The sequence below is a fragment of the Triticum urartu genome, chromosome 7 (genome assembly GCF_003073215.2).
Source record: "Triticum urartu cultivar G1812 chromosome 7, Tu2.1, whole genome shotgun sequence".
NCBI lineage: Eukaryota > Viridiplantae > Streptophyta > Magnoliopsida > Poales > Poaceae > Triticum > Triticum urartu.
Window position 1 is genome coordinate 496,607,715 of NC_053028.1, and position 23,398 is coordinate 496,631,112.

Here is a 23,398-nt window from a genome sequence, read left to right on the forward strand (position 1 = left end):
GAGCAATTTTTATTGCTTGCATTGATGACAACTTACTTGGATCTTACTCAATCCATTGGTAGGTATGGTGGACTCTCATGGCAAAACTGGTTTAAGGGTATTTGGAAGCACAAGTAGTATCTCTACTTGGTGCGATGAATTTGGCTAGCATGAGGGGGAAAGGCAAGCTCAACCATGTTGGATGATCCATGACAATATAATTTATCTCAGATGTAAGAAAACATAACCCATTACGTTGTCTTCCTTGTCCAATGTCAACTCTTTAGCATGTCATATTTTAATGAGTGCTCACAATCATAAGAGATGTCCAAGATAGTATATTTATATGTGAAGACCTCTCTTTCTTTATTACTTCCTATTAATTGCAACGATGACCAAAACTATGTTTGTCAACTCTCAACAACTTTTATTCATCATACTTTTTCTATGTGAGCTCATTACTCTCCATAAGATCCATATGATCTCTTTGTTTCCTTTTATTTATTTATTTCTCTTTTCTTTTATTCACTTTAGATCATGGCAAAATAATCAAGCCCTTGACTCAACACTAATCTTTATTATATATAGCTCACGGACTCGATTACATAGAGGGATCATAAAGCAAAACTCAAAACTAGATCATGCCATAAACTTTATTCTACTAGATCAAGATATTACCAAAAGGATCGAACTAAGAAAAACAGTAAAGATAAAAGTGATGGTGATACGATATCGGGGCACTCCCCCAAGCTTGGCAGTTGCCAAGGGGAGTTCCCATACCAGATACTCAATTCTTCTTTGTTGGTGGAGAAGGTGATGGTTTTGTTGATGGTGTAGGCTTGTCGTCCTTCTTCCAAGGCATAGGCTCACCATCATAGAAGGATGATCGAGTCTCCTGAAACCTCAAATCTGCAGCCAAACTCATCCTGTTGAATCTATATTCATACTCACAATTTTGATTTTGCAGGTCATAGATCTGGGCTTGGAGGTGCTCGATTTTCTCATGAAGCTTGAAGATGGCCTCCCCAATGTCCTTGACGTCCAGCTTGTGGTTGTTGGTGAACTCCGTGATCATAATGTGATTTGAATCGATTCCACGCTGCACCATCTCCTAACACTTGAAAACATCTTGCTCCAATGCCTCGAGCCTTGCCTCCGTGCTTCAACATCGCGGATGTGCAACAACCCCTCATGCATCTCAATGGTTTGAGGGTGTTGCAGAACCTCCGCGAGGTAGGGGTTGATGACCTTCTCGAAGAACTAGTCCTTGGGGGCACTTGAAGACGACATGATGTCCTAGATCTGTCAGAAAAATAGCTCGAAACACAAACAGAGGATAATTGCGTGATACGGGAGTCAAAACCCCCGGGAGATTATATAATGAATTATTACCGACCAAAATACGTATTGTGCAAGAAAACGGAGTCCGGAGAGCGCACAAGGTGCCCAGGAGGTAGGGGGGCGCGCCCAGTAGGGTAGGGCGCGCCCTCCACCCATGTGGAGGCCTCATGTCCTTCCCGGACTGCTTCTTATTTTTCTATTTTTCTATTTTTCTAAATATTCCAAAACGGAGAAATATTGCCTTAAAAACTGTATTGGAGTCGGTTTACTTACCGTACCACATACCTATTCCTTGTCGGAGTCTGAAACGTTCCGGAAAGTGTCCCTTATGTATTCCTCCGGGGTTACGGTTTCAATAACATTGGTTTCAACATATATGGGATTACCTGAGATATAATGTTTGATTCTTTGACCGATCACCACCTTCGGATTTGTGCCTTCGAAGTTGTTGATTTTTATGGCACCGGAACGATAGACCTCCTCGATAACGTAAGGACCTTCCCATTTAGAGAGAAGTTTTCCTGCAAAAAATCTTAAACGAGAGTTGTATAGCAATACATAATCACCTACATTAAACTCACGCTTTTGTATCCTTTTATCATGCCATCTTTTAACTTTTTCTTTAAACAACTTGGCATTTTCGTAGGCTTGGGTTCTCCATTCATCGAGTGAGCTAATATCAAATAACCTCTTCTCACCGGCAAGTTTAAAATCATAATTGATCTCTTTAATAGCCCAATATGCCTTGTGTTCTAGTTCGAGAGGTAAGTGACATGATTTTCCATAAACCATTTTATACGGAGACATACCCATAGGATTTTTATATGTAGTTCTATAGGCCCATAATGCATCATCAAGTTTCTTGGACCAATTCTTTCTAGACCTATTGACAGTCTTTTGCAAAATTAATTTGAGCTCTCTATTACTCAATTCTACTTGACCACTAGACTGAGGGTGATAAGGGGATGCAATTCTATGATTAACATCATACTTAGCAAGCATTTTACGAAAAGCATCATGAATAAAATGTGAACCATCATCAGTCATTAAATATCTAGGGACTCCAAATCTTGGAAAAATAACTTCTTAAGCATTTTAATAGAAGTGTTATGATCAGCACTACTAGTTGGAATAGCTTCTACCCACTTAGTAACGTAATCAGCAGCAACTAAAATATGTGTATAACCATTAGAGGCAGGAAAAGGTCCCATATAGTCAAAGCCCCAAACATCAAATGGTTCAATAATGAGTGAATAGTTCATAGGAATTTCTTGACGTCTACTAACATTACCAATTCTTTGACATTCATCACAAGATAAGACAAACTTACGGGCATCCTTGAAGAGAGTAGGCCAATAAAAACCAGATTGCAATACCTTATGTGCAGTTCTATCTCCAGCATGGTGTCCTCCATAAGCTTCAGAGTGACACTTGCGTAGGATCTGTTCCTGTTCATGCTCAGGTACACAACATCTAATAACACCATCTACTCCTTCTTTATAAAGATGTGTGTCATCCCAAAAGTAATGCCTCAAATTATAGAAGAACTTTTTCTTTTGCTGGTATGTGAAACTAGGTGGTATGAATTTGGGAACAATGTAATTAGCATAATCAGCATACCATGGAGTAGTATGAGAAGCATTTATGACATTTAATTGCTCATCAGGAAAGCTATCATCAATAGGTAGTGGGTCATCAAGCACATTTTCTAACCTAGACAAGTTGTCTGCAACGGGGTTCTCAGCTCCCTTTGTATCAACAATATGTAAGTCAAATTCTTGTAGCAAGAGAACCCATATAATAAGTCTAGGTTTAGCATCTTTCTTTTCCATAAGATATTTAATAGTAGCATGATCAGTGTGAATAGTTACTTTAGAATCAACAATATAAGGCCTGAACTTATCACAAGCAAATACAACTACTAAGAATTCTTTTTCAGTAGTAGCATAATTTCTTTGAGCATTGTCTAGGGTTTTACTAGCATATTGAATAACGTTTAATTTCTTATCAACTCTTTGCCCTAGAACAACACCTACAGCATAATCACTAGCATCACACATAATTTCAAAGGGTAAATTCCAATCAGGTGGCTGAACAATAGGTGCAGAGATCAGTGCTTTCTTAAGTATTTCAAATGCTTCTACACAATCATCATCAAAGACAAATGTTATATATTTTTGTAATAAATTAGTCAGAGGCCGAGAAATTTTTGAGAAGTCCTTAATGAACCTCCTATAAAATCCGGCGTGACCAAGGAAACTTCTTATACCTTTGATGTCCTTGGGGCATGTCATCTTTTCAATAGCATCAACCTTGGCTTTATCAATTTCAATACCTGTTTCAGAAACTTTATGCCCCAAGACAATACCTTCATTAACCATAAAGGGGAACTTTTCCCAATTCAAGACAAGATTAGTTTCTTCACATCTATGCAAAACTCGATCAAGGTTGCTCAAGCAATCATCAAAAGAAGATCCATAGACGGAGAAATCATCCATAAAAACCTCACAAATCTTTTCACAAAAGTCAGAGAATATAGCCATCATGCATCTTTGAAAGGTAGCAGGTGCATTACATAAACCAAAAGGCATACGTCTATAAGCAAAAGTACCAAAAGGGCAAGTAAAAGTAGTCTTTGATTGATCCTTGGCTGACACAGGTATTTGAGAGAAACCAGAATAACCATCTAGAAAGCAAAAATGTGTATGTATGGATAATCTTTCTAGCATTTGATCGATAAAAGGTAAGGGGTAATGATCCTTTTTAGTGGCCTTATTTAATTTGCAGAAATCAATTACCATCCTATAACCTGTAATAATTCTTTGAGGAATCAATTCATCTTTATCATTAGGAACGACAGTAATACCTCCCTTCTTAGGGACACAATGGACAGGACTTACCCACTGACTATCAGCAACGGGATATATTATACCTGCCTCAAGGAGCCGTAGTATTTCCTTTCTTACCACTTCTTTCATTTTAGGATTCAGCCGTCATTGATGATCACGAACTGGTTTAGCATCTTCTTCCAAATTTATTTTATGTTGACATAGAGTGGGACTAATGCCCTTAAGATCATCAAGAGTATACCCAATAGCAGCACGGTGCTTCTTCAGAGTTTTCAATAATCTCTCTTCCTCATGCTCTAAAAGGTTAGCACTAATAATAATAGGATATATCTTTTTCTCATCAAGATAAGCATATTTAAGAGTATCAGGCAACGGTTTAAGCTCAAACACGGGATCACCCTTGGGTGGAGGAGGATCCCCTAGGATTTCAACAGGCAAATTGTGTTTCAGAATAGGTTCCTGTTTAAAGAATACTTCATCTATTTCCCTTCTTTCATTCATAAACGTATCATTTTCATGGTCTAGCAAATATTGTTCTAAAGGATCACTAGGAGGTACGACAATAGAAGCAAGACCAATAATTTCATCCTTACTAGGTAATTCTTCTTGACGGTGTTGTCTACTAAATTTAGAGAAATTAAATTCATGAGACATATCATCTAAACTGATAGTAACAGCATCCTTTTTGCAATCTATCTTAGCATTAACAGTGTTTAAGAAGGGTCTACCAAATATAATGGGACAAAAGCTATTTGGGGGGAACCAAGAACAAGAAAATCAGCAGGATATTTTGTTTTCCCACACAAGACTTCAACATCTCTAACAATCCCAATTGGTGAAATAGTATCTCTATTGACAAGTTTAATTGTGACATCAATATCTTCTATCTCAGCAGGTGCAATATCATGCATAATTTCTTTGTATAAGTCATGAGGTATAGCACTAGCACTGGCACCCATATCACATAAGCCATGATAATAATGATCTCTATTTTAACAGAAATAACAGGCATGCCTACCAAAGATCTAGGTTTATCTTTAGCACAAGGTTTAGCAATTCTAGCAGTCTCATCACGGAAATGAATAACATGCCCATCAATATTATCAGACAAGAGATCTTTAACAATAGCAATATTAGGTTCAACTTTAACTTGTTCAGGAGGGGTATAAGTTATAATATTGCTTTTACGAACCACAGTTGAAGCTTTAGCATGATGTTTTATCCTAACAGGAAAAGGTGGTTTCTCAATATAAGAAGTGGGAACAATAGGATCATTATAAGTGATAGTCTTTTCTTCAACTTTAATAGGTGCAGCTACTTTTACTTCTATGGGAGGATGATATTTAAACCACTTCTCCCTAGGGAGATCAACATGAGTAGCAAAAGATTCACATAAAGAAGCTACTATCTCAGGGTCAAGTCCATATTTAGTGCTAAATTTACGGAAACCATCGGTATCCATAAAAGATTTAACACAATCAAACTTAGGTGTCATACCTGACTCCTTACCTTCGTCGAGGTCCCAATCTTCATAGTTGTGTTTAATTATTTCCAATAAATCCCATTTGAATTCAATAGTCTTCGTCATAAAAAAGCCAACACAAGAAGTATCGAGCATGGTGCGATTGTTATCAGAAAGCCGAGCATATAAATTTTGAATAATCATTTATCTTGAGAGATCATGATTGGGGCATGAATATAACATTGATTTAAGCCTCCCCCAAGCTTGAGCGATGCTTTCTCCTTCGCGAGGCCAAAAATTATATATATAATTGCGATCACGATGAACAAGATGCATATGATAAAACTTCTGATGAAATTCCAATTTCAATCGTTTGTAGTTCCATGACCCCGTATCATCACATAGCCTATACCATGTCAATGCATATTCCTTCAAAGATAAAGGGAAGACCTTCTTCTTAATAACATCTCCGGGTACACCTGCAAGCTTAAATAATCCACAAACTTCATCCACATATATTAGGTGCTCATCAGGATGCGTTGTTCCGTCTCCTGCAAAAGGATTAGCTAGCAGTTTTTCTATCATACCCGAAGGAATTTCAAAGCAGACATTTTCATTTTCAGTAGGTTCAGTTGGTTGAGGAGCAACTCTTTGCTCTACTGGTCAGGGTGAAGATACCCCGAACAAGCTCCTCATAGGATTACTTTCCATAGTAACAAGTGACAGTAAATTTCAGCACACTATATAAATTTTCCTTACCAAATTCCACCTACCAAAGGCGCTTCACTCCACGACAACGGTGCCAGAAAAGAGTCTTGATGACCCACAAGTATAGGGGATCTATCGTAGTCCTTTCGATAAGTAAGAGTGTCGAACCCAATGAGGAGCAGAATGAAATGATAAGCGGTTTCCAGCAAGGTATTCTCTGCAAGTACTGAAATAAGTGGTAACAGATAGTTTTGTGATAGGATAATTTGTAACGAGCAACAAGTAACAAAAGTAAATAAAGTGCAGCAAGGTGGACCAATCCTTTTTGTAGCAAAGGACAAGCCTGGACAAACTCTTATATAGAGAAAAGCGCTCCCGAGGACACATGGGAATATCATCAAGCTAGTTTTCATCACGTTCATATGATCCGCATTCGGTACTTTGATAATTTGGTATGTGGGTGGACCGGTGCTTGGGTACTATCCTTACTTGGACAAGCATCCCACTTATGATTAACCTCTATTGCAAGCATCCACAACTACAACAAAAGTATTAAGGTAAACCTAACCATAGCATGAAACATATGGATCCAAATCAGCCCCTTACGAAGCAACGCATAAACTAGGGTTTAATCTTCTGTCACTCTAGCAACCCATCATCTACTTATTACTTCCCAATGCCTTCCTCTAGGCCCAAATAATGGTGAAGTGTTATGTAGTCGACGTTCACATAACACCACTAGAGGAGAGACAACATACATCTCATCAAAATATCAAACGGATACCAAATTCACATGACTACTAATAGCAAGACTTCTCCCATGTCCTTAGGAACAAACGTAACTACTCACAAAGCATAATCATGTTCATAATCAGAGGGGTATTAATATGCATATAGGATCTGAACATATGATCTTCCACCAAATAAACCAACTAGCATCAGCTACAAGGAGTAATTAACACTACTAGCAACCTACTAGTACCAATCCCGGACTTGGAGGCAATAATTGGATACAAGAGATGAACTAGGGTTTTGAGAGGAGATGGTGCTGGTGAAGATGTTGATGGAGATTGCCCTCTCCCGATGAGAGGGGCGTTGGTGATGACGATGGCGATGATTTCCCCCTCCCGGAGGGAAGTTTCCCCGGCAGAACCGCTCTACCGGAGCCCTAGATTGGATCCGCCAAGGTTCCGCCTCGTGGCGGCGGAGTTTCATCCAAGAAGATGTATTATGATTATTTCCTCATGAAATACTCCATATAGCAGAAGATGGCCATCGGAGGGCCACCAAGGGCCCACGAGGTAGGGGGCGCGCCCCCACCCTCGTGGGCAGGGTGTGGCCCCCCTGGTGAACTTCTTGTGCTCAGTATTTTTATATATTCTGAAAACGTCTTTCATGAAGTTTTAGGACTTTTGGAGCTGTGCAGAATAGGTCTCTAATATTTGCTCCTTTCCAGCCCAGAATCCCAGCTGCCTGCATTCTCCCTCTTTATGTAAACCTTGTAAAATAAGAGAGAATAGGCATAAGTATTGTGACATAATGTGTAATAACATCCCATAATGCAATAAATGTCGATATAAAAGCATGATGCAAAATGGACGTATCAAGAAGGTACAATTACCCCATCAAGTTCTACTTTCCTCCCACTCAATTCTTTCGAGAGAAACTCCTTCTCTAGAAAGGATCCATTTTTAGCAACAAAGATCTTGCCTTCGGATCTGTGATAGAAGGTGTACCCAACAGTTTCTTTTGGGTATCCTATGAAGACACACTTCTCCGATTTGGGTTTGAGCTTATCAGGCTGAAACTTTTTCACATAAGCATCGCAACCCCAAATTTTAAGAAATGACAACTTAGGTTTCTTGCTAAACCACAGTTCATATGGTGTCATCTCAATGGATTTTTCAACGGTGCCCTATTTAACGTGAATGTAGCTGTCTCTAATGCATAACCTCAAAACAATAGTGGTGAATCAGTAAGAGACATCATAGATCGCACCATATCTAATAAAGTACAATTATGATGTTTGGACACATTATTACGTTGTGGTGTTCCAGGCGGCATGAGTTGCGAAACTATTCAACATTGTTTCAACTGAAGGCCAAACTCGTAAATCAAATATTTCGTCTCCGTGATCATATCGTAGAAACTTTATTTTCTTGTTACAATGATTCTCCACTTCACTCTAAAATTCTTTGAACTTTTCAAATGTTTCAGACTTGTGTTTCATTAAGTACATATACTCATATCTGCTCAAATCATCTGTGAAGGTCAGAAAATAACGATACCCGCCACGAGCCTCAACACTTATCGGACCGCATACATCGGTATGTATTATTTCCAATAAGTTAGTGGCTTGCTCCATTGTTGTGGAGAACGGAGTCTTAGTCATCTTGCCCATGAGACATGGTTCGCAAGCATCAAATGATTCATAATCAAGTGATTCCAAAAGTCCGTCCGCATGGAGTTTCTTCATGCACTTTGCACCAATATGACCTAAACGGCAGTGCCACAAGTATGTTGCACTGTCACTATTAACTTTGCATCTTTTGGCATCAATATTTTGAATATGTGTATCACTACGATCGAGATTCAATAAACCATTTATATTAAGTGTATGACCGTAGTAGGTTTTATTCATGTAAATAGAGCAACAATTATTCTTTGACTTAAATGAATAACCGTATTGCAATAAACATGATCCAATCATATTCATGCTCAACGCAAACACCAAATAACATTTATTTTAGGTTCAACACTAATCTCGAAGGTAAAAGGAGTGTGCAATGGTGACCTTATCAACCTTGGAATCATTTCCAACACACATCGTCACCTTGCCCTTAACTATTCTCTGTTCATTTTGTAACTCCTGTTTCAAGTTACTAATCTTAGCAACTGAACCGGTATCAAATACCCTGGGGTTACTATGAACACTAGTAAAGTACGCATCAATAACATGTATATCAAATATACTTTTGTTCACTTTGCCATCAATTTTATCTGCCAGTATTTGGGGTAGTTCCGCTTCCAGTGACCATTCCCTTTGTAGTAGAAGCACTCAGTTTCAGGCTTAGGTCTAGCTTTGGGCTTCTTCACAGGACTAGCAACTTGCTTTCCATTCTTCTTGAAGTTCCCTTTCTTACCCTTGCCCTTTTACTTGAAACTAGTGGTCTTGTCAACCATCAACACTTGATGCTTTTTCTTGATTTCTACCTTCGCCAATTTCAGCATCACGAAGAGCTTGGGAATCGTTTCTATTATCCCTTGCATATTATAGTTCATCACGAAGTTCTAGTAACTTGGTGATAGTGACTAGAGAACTCTGTCAATCACTATCTTATCTGGAATATTAAATCCCACTTGATTGAAGTGATTGTAGTACTCAAACATTCTGAGCACATGCTCACTAGCTGAGCTATTCTCCTCCATCTTGTAGGCAAAGTACTTGTCAGAGGTCTCATACCTCTTAACACGGGCATGAGTCTGAAATACCAATTTCAGCTCTTGGAACATCTCATATGCTCTGTGGCGTTCAAAACGTTTTTGAAGTCCCGGTTCTAAGCCGCAAAGTATGGTGCACTAAACTATCAAGTAGTCATCATACTAAGCTTGCCAAATGTTCATAACGTGTGCATCTGCTCTTGGAAAAGGTTTGTCACCTAGCGGTGCATCAAGGACATAATTCTTCTGTGCATCAAGAGGATAATCCTCAGATCACGGATCTAGTCTGCATCATTGCTACTATTATCTTTCAACTTATTTTTCTCTAGGAACATATATCAAAAATAAACGGGGAGCTATAACGTGAGCTATTGATCTGCAACATAATTTGCAAATACTATCAGGACTAAGTTCATGATAAATCAAAGTTCAATTAATCATATTACTTAATAACTCCCACTTAGATAGACATCCCTCTAGTCATCTAAATGATCACGTGATCCATATCAACTGAACCATGTCCGATCATGATGTGAGATGGAGTAGTTTTCAATGGTGAACATCACTATGTTGATCATATCTACTACATGATTCACGTTCGACCTTTCGGTCTCAGTGTTCAGAGGCCATATTCGCATATGCTAGGCTCGTCAAGTTTAACCCGAGTATTCCGCGTGTGCAAAACTGGCTTGCACCCGTTGTATGTGAACGTAGAGCTTATCACACCCAATCATCACGTGGTGTCTCGGCACGACGAACTGTCGCAACGGTGCATGCTTAGGGAGAACACTTATACCTTGAAATTTAGTGAGGGGTCATCTTATAATGTTACCACCGTACTAAGGAAAATAAGATGCATAAAAGATAAACATCACATGCAATCAAAATATGCGACATGATATGGCCATCATCATCTTGTGCCTTTGATCTCCATCTCCAAAGTACCATCATGATCTCCATCGCCATCGGCATGACACCATGATCTCCATCATCTTGATCTCTATCAACGTGTCGTCACCTGGTCATCTCACCAACTATTGCTTTTGCAACTAGTGCTATCACATAGCGATAAAGTAAAGAAATTATATGGCGCTTGCATCTTATACAATAAATAGACAACCATAAGGCTCCTGCCAGTTGCCGATAACTTTAACAAAACATGATCATCTCATACAACAATTTATATCTCATAACGTCTTAACCATATCACATCACAACATGCCCTGCAAAAACAAGTTAGACGTCATCTACTTTGTTGTTGCAAGTTTTACGTGGCTGCTACGGGCTTAGGAAGAACCGTTCTTACCTACACATCAAAAACTACAATGATTTTTCATCAAGTGTGCTGTTTTAACCTTCAACAAGGACCGGGCATAGTCACACTCGATTCAACTAAAGTTGGAGAAACAGACACCCACTAGCCACCTGTGTGCAAAGCACAGCGGTAGAACCAGTCTCATGAATGCGGTCATGTAATGTCGGTCTAGGCCGCTTCATCCAACAATACCGCCGAATCAAAGTATGACATGCTGGTAAGTAGTGACTATTATCGCTCACAACTCTTTGTGTTCTACTCGTGCATATAACATCTACGCATAGACCTGGCTCGGATGCCACTGTTGGGGAACGTAGTATTTCAAAAAAAATCCTACGATCACGCAAGATCTATCTAGGAGAAGCATAGTGATGAGCGAGGAGAGTGTGTCCACGTACCCTAGTAGACTGAAAGCCGAAGCATTTAGTAACGTGGTTGATGTAGTCGAACGTCTTCGCGATCCAACCGATCAAGTACCGAACGCACGACACCTCTGCGATTTGCACATGTTCAGCTCAGTGACGTCCCTCGTACTCTTGATCTAGTTGAGGTCGAGGGTGAGTTGCGTCAGCAAGACGGCGTGTTGATGGTGATGATGAAGTTACACGCGCAGGGCTTCGCCTAAGCACTATGACAATATGACTGAGGTGAAAAACTATGGAGGGGGGCACCGCACACGGCTAAAGATCAACTTGTGTGTCTCTGGGTGCCCCACCCCCTGTATATAAAGGAGGGGAGGAGGAGGAGGGCCGGCCTCAAGGGGCGCGCCCAAAGGGGGGATTCCTACTCCTAGTAGGAGTAGGTTTCCCCCTTTTCCTAGTCCAAGTAGGAGAAGAAGGAAGGAGAGGGAGAGGGAGAAGGAAAGAGGGGGCATCGCCCCCTCCTAGTCCAATTCGGACCAGCCCATGGGGGGCGCGCTGCCTCCCCTTGTGGCCCTTCTCTCCTTTCCACTAAAGCCCAATAAGGCCCAATACTTCCCCCGGAGAATTCCTGTAACTCCCTGGTTCTCCAAAAAATACCCGAATCACCCAAAACCTTTCCGATGTCTGAATATAGCCTTCCAATATATGAATCTTTACCTCTCGACCATTTTGAGACTCCTCGCCATGTTCGTGATCTCATCCGGGACTCCAAACAAACTTCACGCATCAAATGACATAACTCATAATACAAAACATCATCAAACATTAAGCGTGCGGACCCTATGGGTTCGAGAACTATGTAGACATGACTGAGACACATCTCCGGTCAATAACCAATAGCGGAACCTGGGTGCTCATATTGGGTCCTACATATTCTATGAAGATGTTTATCGGTCAAATCTCATAACAACATACGTTGTTCCCTTTGTCATCGGTATGTTACTTGCCCGATATTCGACCATTGGTATTCTCATACCTAGTTCAATATTGTTACCGGCAATTCTCTTTACTCGTTCTGTAATGCATCATCCTGCAACTAAATCATTAGTAACATTGCTTGCAAGGCTTATAGTGATGTGCATTACCGAGAGGGCCCAGAGATACCTCTCTGACAATCGGAGTGAGAAATCCTAATCTCGATATATGCCAACTCAACAAACACCATCGGAGACACCTGTAGAGCATCTTTATAATCACCCAGTTACGTTGTGACGTTTGATAGCACACTAAGTGGTCCTCCGATATTCAGGAGTTGCATAATCTCATAGTCGTAGGAAAATGTATAAGTCATGAAGAAAGTAATAGCAATAAACTAAACGATCATAGTAATCTAACAGATGGGTCTAGTCCATCACATCATCCTCTAATGATGTGATCCCATTCATCAAATGACAACACATGTCCATGGCTAGGAAACTTAACCATCTTTGATTAACGAGCTAGTCAAGTAGAGGCATACTAGGGACACTCTGTTTGTCTATGTATTCACACATGTATCAAGTTTCCGGTTAATACAATTCTAGCATGAATAATAAACATTTATCATGATATTAGGAAATATAAATAACAACTTTATTATTTCCTCTAGGGCATATTTCCTTCAAAGGTTTCCTAACCATGTACATGAGTTGTCATTTGATAACGGGAACACATCATTAGGAGAATAATGTGATGGACAAGACCCACCCGTTAGCTTAGCATAACGATCGTTTAGTTTTATTGCTATTGCTTTCTTCATGTCAAATACATATTGCTTCGACTATGAGATTATGCATCTCCCGGATATTGGAGGAATGCCTTGTGTGCTATCAAACATCACGACGTAACTGGGTAATTATAAAGATGCTCTACAGGTATCTCCGAAGGTGTTTGTTGAGTTGGCATAGATCGAGATTAGGATTTGTCACTCCAGGTATTGGAGAGGTATCTCTGGGCCCTCTCGATAATACACATCATAAGCTTGCAAGCAAATGACTAAGGAGTTGGTCACAAGGTGATGTATTAGGAACGAGTAAAGAGACTTGCCGGTACTGACGATCGAATCTCGGGCAAGTAACATACCGATAGACAAAGGTAATAACATATGTTGTCATAACGATTCGGACGATAAAGATCTTCGTAGAATATGTAGGAGCCAATATGAGCATTCAGGTTCCACTATTGGTTATTGACCGGAGAGGTGTCTCGGTCATGTCTACATAGTTCTCGAACCCGTAGGGTCCGCACGCTTAACGTTCCATGACGATATCATATTATATGAGTAATGTGATTTGGTGACCCAATGTTGCTCGGAGTCTCGGATGAGATCACGAATATTTTGAGGTGTCTCGAAATGGTCGAGAGGTAAAGATTGATATATAGGACGATAGTATTCGGACACTGGAAGTGTTCCGGAGTGTGTCGGGTATATATCGGAGTACCCAAGGGGTTACCGGTACCCCCGGGGAAATATATGGGCCATATGAGCCACGAGTGGTGAGTACACCATCCCACAAGGGGTGGCGCGCCCCCTTATGGCAGGAGGCCGAATAGGAAAAGGAGAAGAGGGGGTTCGGCCTCCCCTTCCTTCTCTTCTTCCCTCTTCCCTTTTTCCTTCCCACAATTATGCTGGGGGGAGGCCGAATTGGGGAGGACCCCAAGTGGGATTCGGCCTACTTGGGGCGCACCGTGGCTGCTCCCCTCCCCCTCCCACCTATATATATGCAGGGAGGGGGCGCCTAGAACACACAATATCAATTGTTAGCCCTATGCGGTGCCCCCTCCACAGTTTACACCCCCAGTCATATTTTCGTGGTGCTTAGGCGAAGCCCTATGAGAATCACTACACCATCACCGTCACCACGCCGTCGTGCTAAGGAACTCATCTACTTCCTTGACGTCTTGCTGGATCAAGAAGACGAGGGAAGTCACTGAGCTAATGTGCAGAACTCGGAGGTGACGTACGTTCGGTACTTGATCGGTCAGAGCTAGAAGAAGTTCAACTACATCAACCGCGTTCTCAAACACTTCCACTTTCGGTCTATGAGGGTACATAGACATACTATTCCCCTCGTTGCTATGCATATCCATGGATAGATCATTGCGTGTGCATAGAATTTTTTTTGTTTTCCATGCAACGTTTCCCAACAGTGGCATCATGAGCTAGGTCTATGCGTAGAGGATATGCACAAGTAGAACACAAAGAGTTGTGGGCGGTGATAGTCATACTGCTTACCACCAACGTCTTATTTTAATTCGGTGGTATTGTGGGATGAAGCGGCCCGAACCAACCTTACATGTCCACAAACATGAGACCAGTTCCACCGACATACATGGAACTAGTTTTGCATAAAGGTGGCTGGCGGATGTCTGTTTCTCCTATTTTAGTTGAATCTAATTTGACAGCGGCCAGTCCTTGAAGAAGGTTAAAACAACAAACTTGACGAAACACCGTTGTGGTTTGATGCGTAGGTAAGAACGGTTCTTGCTAGAAGCCCGTAGCAGCCACGTAAAACTTGCAACAACAAAGTAGAGGACGTCTAACTTGTTTTTGCAGGGCATGTTGTGATGTGATATGGTCAAGATATGATGTGATAAATGTTATTGTATGATATGATCATGTTTTGTAACATATCTGACAACCGGCAGGAGCCTTATGGTTGTCTCTTTATTGTATGAAATGCAAACGCCATGTAATTGCTTTACTTTATCACTATGCGTTAGCGATAGTTGTAGAAGCAATAGTTGGCGAGACGACCACGATGCTACGATGGAGATCAAGGTGGCGAGCCGGTGACGATGGAGATCAAGATGATGCTTTGGATATGGAGATCAAGAGCACAAAATGATGATGGCCATATCATGTCACATATTTTGGTTGCATGTGATGTTTATGTTTTATGCATCTTATTTTGCTTAGTACGGTAGTAGCATTATAAGATGACCCCTTAACTAAATTTCAAGATAAAAGTGTTCTCCCTGAGTATGCAACGTTGTTACAGTTCATCGTGTTGAAAAACCACGTGATGATCGGGTGTGATAGACTCTACGTTCACATACAACGGGTGCAAGACAGTTTTGCACATGCGAAATACTTGGGTTAAACTTGACGAGCCTAGCATGTATAGAGAGCCTCGGAACACTGGAGACCGAAAGGTCGAACGTGAATCATATAGTAGATATGATCAACATAGAGATGTTCACCATTGATGACTACTCCATCTCATGTGATGATCGGACATGGTTTAGTTGATTTCGGTCACGTATCATTTAGATGACGTGAGGGATGTCTATCTAAGTGGGAGTTCTTAAGTAATTTGATTAATTGAACTTAATTTATCATGAACTTAGTCCTGATAGTATTTGCATATCTATGTTGTAGATCAATGGCCCGTGCTGCCGTTCCCCTGAATTTTAATGCGTTCCTAAAGAAAGCTAAGTTGAAATATGATGGTAGCAACTACACAGACTAGGTCCATAACTTGAGGATCATCCTCATTGCTGTACATAAGAATTATGACCTTGATGCACCGCTAGGTGAAAGGCCTGCTGCAGGAGCAGATGCTGATGTTTCATATGTCTGGCAAGCTCGATCTGATGACTACTCGATAGTTCAGTTTGCCATGCTTTACGGCTTAGAATCGGGACTTCAAAGATGTTTTGAACGTCATGGAGAATATGAGATGTTCCAGGAGTTCAAGTTAATATTTCAAGCAAATGCCCGAGTTGAGAGATATGAAGTCTCCAGCAAGTTCTATAGCTGCAAGATGGAGGAGAATAGTTCTGTCAATGAACCCGTACTCAGAATATCTGGATATCATAATCACTTGACTTAGCTGGGAGTTAATCTTCCAAATGATAGTGTTATTGACAAAGTTCTCCAATCACTGCCACCAAGCTACAAAGGCTTCGCGATGAACTATAATATGCAAGGGATGTAGAAGACAATTCCCGAGCTCTTCGCAATGCTCAAAGCTGTGGAGGTAGAAATCAAGAAGGAGCATCAAGTGTTGATGGTTAACAAGAACACTAGTTTCAAGAAAAAGGGCAAGGGAAAGAAGGGGAACTTCAAGAAGAATGGAAATCAAGTTGCCACTCCTGAGAAGAAGCCCAAAGCTAGACCCAAGCCTGAAACTAAGTGCTTCTACTACTAAGGGACTGGTCACCGAAAGTGGAACTGCCCCAAGTATTTGGCGAATAAGAACGATGGAAAAGTGAAAAAGGTATATTTGATATACATGTAATTGATGTGTACCTTACTAATGCTCATAGTAGCGCCTGGGTATTTGATACTGGTTCGGTTGCTCATATTTGAAACTCAAAATAGGAGCTATGGATTAAACGAAGATGAGCTAAGGACGAGGTGACGATGCGCGTCAGGAATGGTTCCAAGGTCGATGTGATCGTCGATGGCACGCTACCTCTACACCTACCTTCAGGATTAGGTTTAGACCTAAATAATTGTTATTTGGTGCCTGCATTGAGCATGAACATTATATCTAGATCTTGTTTAGTGCAAGACAGTTATTCATTTAAATAAGAGAATAATGGTTGTTCTATTTATATGAGTAATATCTTTGATGTTCATGCACCCTTGAAGAGTGGTCTATTTTTGTTGAATCTCGATTGTGGTGATACACATATTCATAATATTGATGCCAAAATATGCAAATAGTGCAACATATTTGTGGCACTGCCGTTTATGTCATATTGGTGTAAAGCGCATGAAGAAACTCCATGTAGATGGGCTTTTGGAATCACTTGATTATGAATCATTTGATACTTGCAAACCATGCCTCATGGGAAAGATGACTAAAAGTCCGTTCTCCGGAACAATGGAGCGAGCCAATGACTTATTGGAAATAATACATACCGATGTATGTGGTCCAGTGAGTGTTGAGGCACGTGGCGAGTATCGTTATTTCCTGACCTTCACAGATGATTTGAGCGGATATGGGTATATCTACTTAATGAAACACAAGTATGAAACATTTGAAAAGTTTAAAGAATTTCGGAGTGAAGTGGAGAATCATCATAATAAGAAAATTAAGTTTCTACGATCTGATCGTGGAGGTTAATATTTGAGTTACAAGTTTGGCCTTCATTTAAAATAATGTGGAATAATTTCACAACTCACGCCACCTGGAACACCACAGCATAATGGTGTGTCCAAACATCTAACTGTACTTTATTAGATATGATGCAATTATATGATGCGATCTATGATGTCTCTTACCGATTTGCCACTATCATTTTGGGGTTATGCATTAGAGACAGCCACATTCACGTTAAATAGGGCACCATCTAAATCCGTTGAGACGACATCGTATGAACTGTGGTTTGGCAAGAAACCTAAGCTGTTGTTTCTTAAAGTTTGGGGTTGCGACACTTATATCAAAAGGATTCATCCTGATAAGCTCGAACCCAAATCGGAGAAGTGTGTCTTCATAGGATACCCTAAGGAAACAATTGGGTACACCTTCTACCACAGATCCGAAGGCAAGATCTTTGTTGCCAAGAATGGAACCTTTCTAGAGAAGGAGTTTCTCTCGAAAGAAGTGAGTGGGAGGAAAGTAGAACTTGATGAGGTAGTTGTACCTTCTCTCAATTTGGAAAGTAGCTCATCAGAGAAATCCGTTCCCGTGATGCCTACACCAACTAGAGAGGAAGCTAATGATGATGATCATGAAACTTTAGATCAAGTTACTACTGAACCTCATAGGTCAACCAGTGCATGTTTCGCACCAGAGTGGTACGGTAATCCTATTCTGGAAGTTATGTTACTAGACCATGGCGAACCTACGAACTATGAAGAAGCTATGATGAGCCCAGATTCTGATAAATGGCTTGAGGCCATGAAATCTGAGATGGGATCCATGTATGAGACAAAAGTGTGGACTTTGGTGGACTTGCCCAATGATCGGCGAACCATAGAGAATAAATGGATCTTCAAGAAGAAGACTGACGCTGATGGTAATGTTACTGTCTACAAAGCTCTACTTGTCGCAAAAGGTTTTTGACAAGTTCAAGGAGTTGACTACGATGAGACTTTCTCACCTGTAACGATGCTTAAGTCTGTTTGAATCATGTTAGCAATAGCTGCATTTTATGATTATGAAATCTGGCAAATGGACGTCAAAATTGCATTCCTTAATGGATTTCTTAAAGAAGAGTTGTATATGATGCAACCAGAAGGTTTTGTCGATCCTAAAGGTGCTAACAAAGTGTGCAAGCTCCAGCGATCCATCTAGGGACTGATGCAAGCATTTCAGAGTTGGAATATACGCTTTGATGAGGTGATCAAAGCATATGGTTTTAAACAGACTTTCAGAGAAGCCTGCATTTACAAGAAAGTGAGTGGGAGCTCTGTAGCATTTCTAATACTATATGTGGATGACATATTGTTGATTGGAAATGATGTAGAATTTCTAGATAGCATCAAAGGATACTTGAATAAAAGTTTTTCAATGAAAGACCTCGGTGAAGCTGCTTATTTATTGGGCATCAAGATCTATAGAGATAGATCAAGTCGTTTAATAGGAATTTCAAAAAGCACATACCTTGACAAAGTTTTGAAGAAGTTCAAAATGGATCAGTCAAAGAAAGGGTTCTTGCCTAAGTTACAAGGTGTGAAATTGAGTCAGAATCAATGCTGGACCACTACAGAAGATAGAGAGAAAATGAAAGTCATTCCCTATGCCTCAGCCATAGGTTCTACCATGTATGCTATATTGTGTACCAGATCTGATGTGTGCCTTCCCATAAGTCTGGCAGGGAGGTACCAAAGTAATCAAGGAGTGGATCACTGGACAGTGGTCAAGAACATCCTGAAGTACCTGAAAAGGACTAAGGATATGTTTCTTGTTTATGGAGGTGACAAAGAGCTCGTCGTAAATGGTTACGTCGATGCTAGTTTTGACACTGATCCAGATGACTCTAAGTCACAAACCGGATATGTATTTATATTGAATGGTGGAGCTGTCAGTTGGTGCAGTTCCAAGAAGAGCATCGTGGCGGGATCTATGTGTGAAGCAGAGTACATAGCAACTTCAGAAGCAGCAAATGAAGGAGTCTGGATGAAGGAGTTCGTATTTGATCTAGGTGTAATACCTAGTGCATCGGTTCCAATGAAATTTTTTCGTAACAATACTGGAGCAATTGCCTTAGCGAAGGAATCCAGATTTCACAAAAGAACCAAACACATCACGAGACGCTTCAACGCCATCCGTGATCAAGTCAAGGAGGGATACATACATATTTGCAAAATACACACGGATCTGAATGTAGCAGACCCATTGACTAAGCCTCTTCCACGAGCAAAACATGATCAGCACCAAGACTCCATGGGTGTTATAATCATTACAATGTAATCTAGATTATTGGCTCTAGTGCAAGTGGGAGACTGAAGGAAATATGCCCTAGAGGCAATAATAAAGTTGTTATTTTATATTTCCTTATTCATGATAAATGTTTATCATTCATGCTAGAACTATATTGGTCGGAAACCTTAATACATGTGTGAGTACATAGACAAACACTATGTCCCTAGTGAGCCTCTACTTGACTGGCTTGTTGATCAAAGATGGTTAAGGTTTCCTAACCATGGACGTGAGTTGTCATTTGATAATGGGATCAAATCATTAGGAGAATAATGTGATGGACAAGACCCATCCGTTAGCTCAGCATAATGATCGTTCAGTTTTATTGCTATTGCTTTCTTCATGTCAAATACATATTCCTTCGACTATGAGATTATGCAACTCCCGAATACCAGAGGAACACCTTGTGTGCTATCAAATGTGACAACGTAACTGGGTGATTATAAAGATGCTCTATAGGTGTCTCCAAAGGTATTTGTTGGGAGTCATTGAAGGAAATTTGCCCTAGAGGCAATAATAAAGTTGTTATTTATATTTACTTATATCATGATAAATGTTTATTATTCATGCTAGAATTGTATTGACCAAAAACTTGATACATGTGTGAATACATAGACAAACAGAGTGTCCCTAGTATGCCTCTACTAGACTAGCTCGTTAATCAAAGATGGTTAAGTTTCCTAGCCATAGACATGTGTTGTCATTTGATGAACGGGATCACATCATTAGAGAATGATGTGATGGACAAGACCCATCCGTTAGCTTAGCACTATGATCGTTTAGTTTGTTGCTATTGCTTTCTTCATGACTAATACATGTTCCTATGACTATGAGATTATGGAACTCCTGGATACCGGAGGAATGCCTTGTGTGCTATAAAATGTCACAACGTAACTGGGAGATTATAAAGATGCTCTACAGGTATCTTCGAAGGTGTTTGTTGAGTTGGCATAGATCGAGATTAGGATTTGTCACTCTAAGTATCGGAGAGGTATCTCTAGGCCCTATCGATAATACACATCATAAGCTTGAAATCAAACGACTAAGGAGTTGGTCATGAGGTGATGTATTACGGAACGAGTAAAGAGACTTTCTGGTAATGAGATTGAACCAGGTATGAAGATACCGACGATCGAATCTCAGGCAAGTAACATACCAATAGACAAAGGGAATAACGTATGTTGTCATAATGGTTCGACCTATAAAGATCTTCGTAGAATATGTAGGAGCCAATATGAGCATCCAGGTTCCACTATTGGTTACTGACCGGAGAAGTGTCTCGGTCATGTCTACATAGTTCTCGAACTCGTAGGGTCCGCACGCTTAACGTTCCATGATGATATTGTATTATATGAGTTATGTGATTTGGTGACCGAATGTTGTTCGGAGTCCCGGATGGGATCACCGACATGACGAGGAGTCTCAAAATGGTCGAGAGGTAAAGATTGATATATAGGATGATAGTATTCAGACATCGGAAGTGTATTGGGTATTTATCGGAGTACCGGAGGGGTTACCAGAATCCCCAGGGAATTATATATGCCATATGGGCCATGAGAGGGAAGACCACCAGCCCACAAGGGGTGGAACGCCCCCCTTATGGCAGGAGGCCAAATTAGAGAAGGAGAACAGGGGGTTTGCCCCCCTCCCTCCCTTCTCTTCTTCCCTCTTCCTTTTTTCCCTCCAGCAATTATGGTAGGGGGAGGCCGAATTGGGGAGGACCCCAAGTGGGATTCGGCCTACTTGGGGCGCACCGTGGATGCTCCCCTCTAAAGGAAATATGCCCTATAGGCAACAATAAAGTTATTATTTATATTCCCTTATATCATGATAAATGTTTATTATTCATGCTAGAATTGTATTAATCAGAAACTCGATACATGTGTGAATACATAGACAAACAGAGTAACATACCGATGACAAAGGGAACAACGTATGTTGTTATGCGGTTTGATCGATAAAGATCTTCGTAGAATATGTAGGAGCCAATATGAGCATCCAGGTTCCGCTATTGGTTATTGACCGAAGATGTGTCTCAGTCATGTCTACATAGTTCTCGAACCCATAGGGTCCGCACGTTTAACGTTTGATGACGATTTGTATTATGAGTTATGTGATTTGATGTAACAAAGGTTGTTCGGAGTCCCGGATGAGATCACGAACATGATGAGGAGTCTCAAAATGGTCGAGACATAAAGATCGATATGTTGGAAAGCTATATTCGGACATCGGAGAGGTTCCGAGTGATTCAAATATTTTTTGGAGTACCGGAGAGTTACGGGAATTCGCCGGGGGAAGTAGTGGGCCTTAATGGGCCATACGGGAAAGGAGAGAAGGGCCTCAAGGGTTTGCCGCCCCCATGGCAAGTCCGAATTGGACAAGGGAGGTGTGGCGCCCCAAGACCGGAGCTTCAGATGCCTTCCAGGGTTTCCGGGTTCCGTCGTGTGTTTTGTTTGGTTCATTGCATTCATCATTGCATCATGTGCATTGCATCATGTCATCATGCAACCCGTTTTAAAACTCACTAAATAAATTGCATAGATCTCTGATCTATTTAAATTGAGGGAAGGGTGACTTCTCTTTATAACATATCCTCCCAATAGTAGGGAGCTATTTTAAACATTTCTTTAATTGGAATTCACCTTAACACACTTGCATATTAAATCCCTTGGCCTTTTCTCCTTCAAGTGTTGACCCTCTAACCTTGCCATTTATTCTTTCTCCATTTATCGAGGCTCCTCCTACATTCTCAACATTTTTGGCCACTCCTAAACCTTGTCCTAGTTCAAACCATTTGAATTAAATTCAAATGAGTTTGAATTTAAATCTTGCATTCGTGCTAACTTCTATTTCCTTGGATTAAGCTCATTTTCCTGAGTCTGAGAAAATTAACCCCATGCTCCAATTCTTTCCCTAACCCTCTCTCTTTTATTTATTCACTAATGTTTCTGCTAAAGAATAAGAGGGAGAGAGAGAGCATAGTCCAGCAGGCTTCTCTAGGCCCAGTCCATCCCCGCCGGCCTCTTGGGCCTCCTAGCTAGGCCGGCCCTTTAGGCCCAGACGCCCCCACCTAATCCAAACCCTAGCCCGATCCCCACGTGCACCCTCTCCCTCTCTCGTTCCCATGGCCGCCGCCACCACGCCCTCGATGCCATCTCTCGCTCGCTCCCTGATCTCCTCCCTCCTCTCGCTCGACCCCTTATGCAAGAACCCCTGCGTCGGCCTCTCTTTTCCCCGCGACCGGTGCCGCGGCTTGCGGTCACTGTAGTGCTGCACCGGGTCGCCGTCCGTCCCCTCACCCGCGCCCAGGGTCCTCGCCCTGCTTCCTTGTGCTGCAGCTCGCAGGAGGCACGAGCTCTCGCAGGCATAGTGCAAGGGAGGAGCCCTGATGCCCGCGCACCCCTGCGTTCCTCACGACCCCGCTCCACGGTCCTTCCTCCTTGCCAGTGTCTAGCCCAAGGAGCTCCGCCCAAGCCTCGGCCCAGCGCCGCCACTCGTTGACTTCCTCTACTCCCAATCCGCCG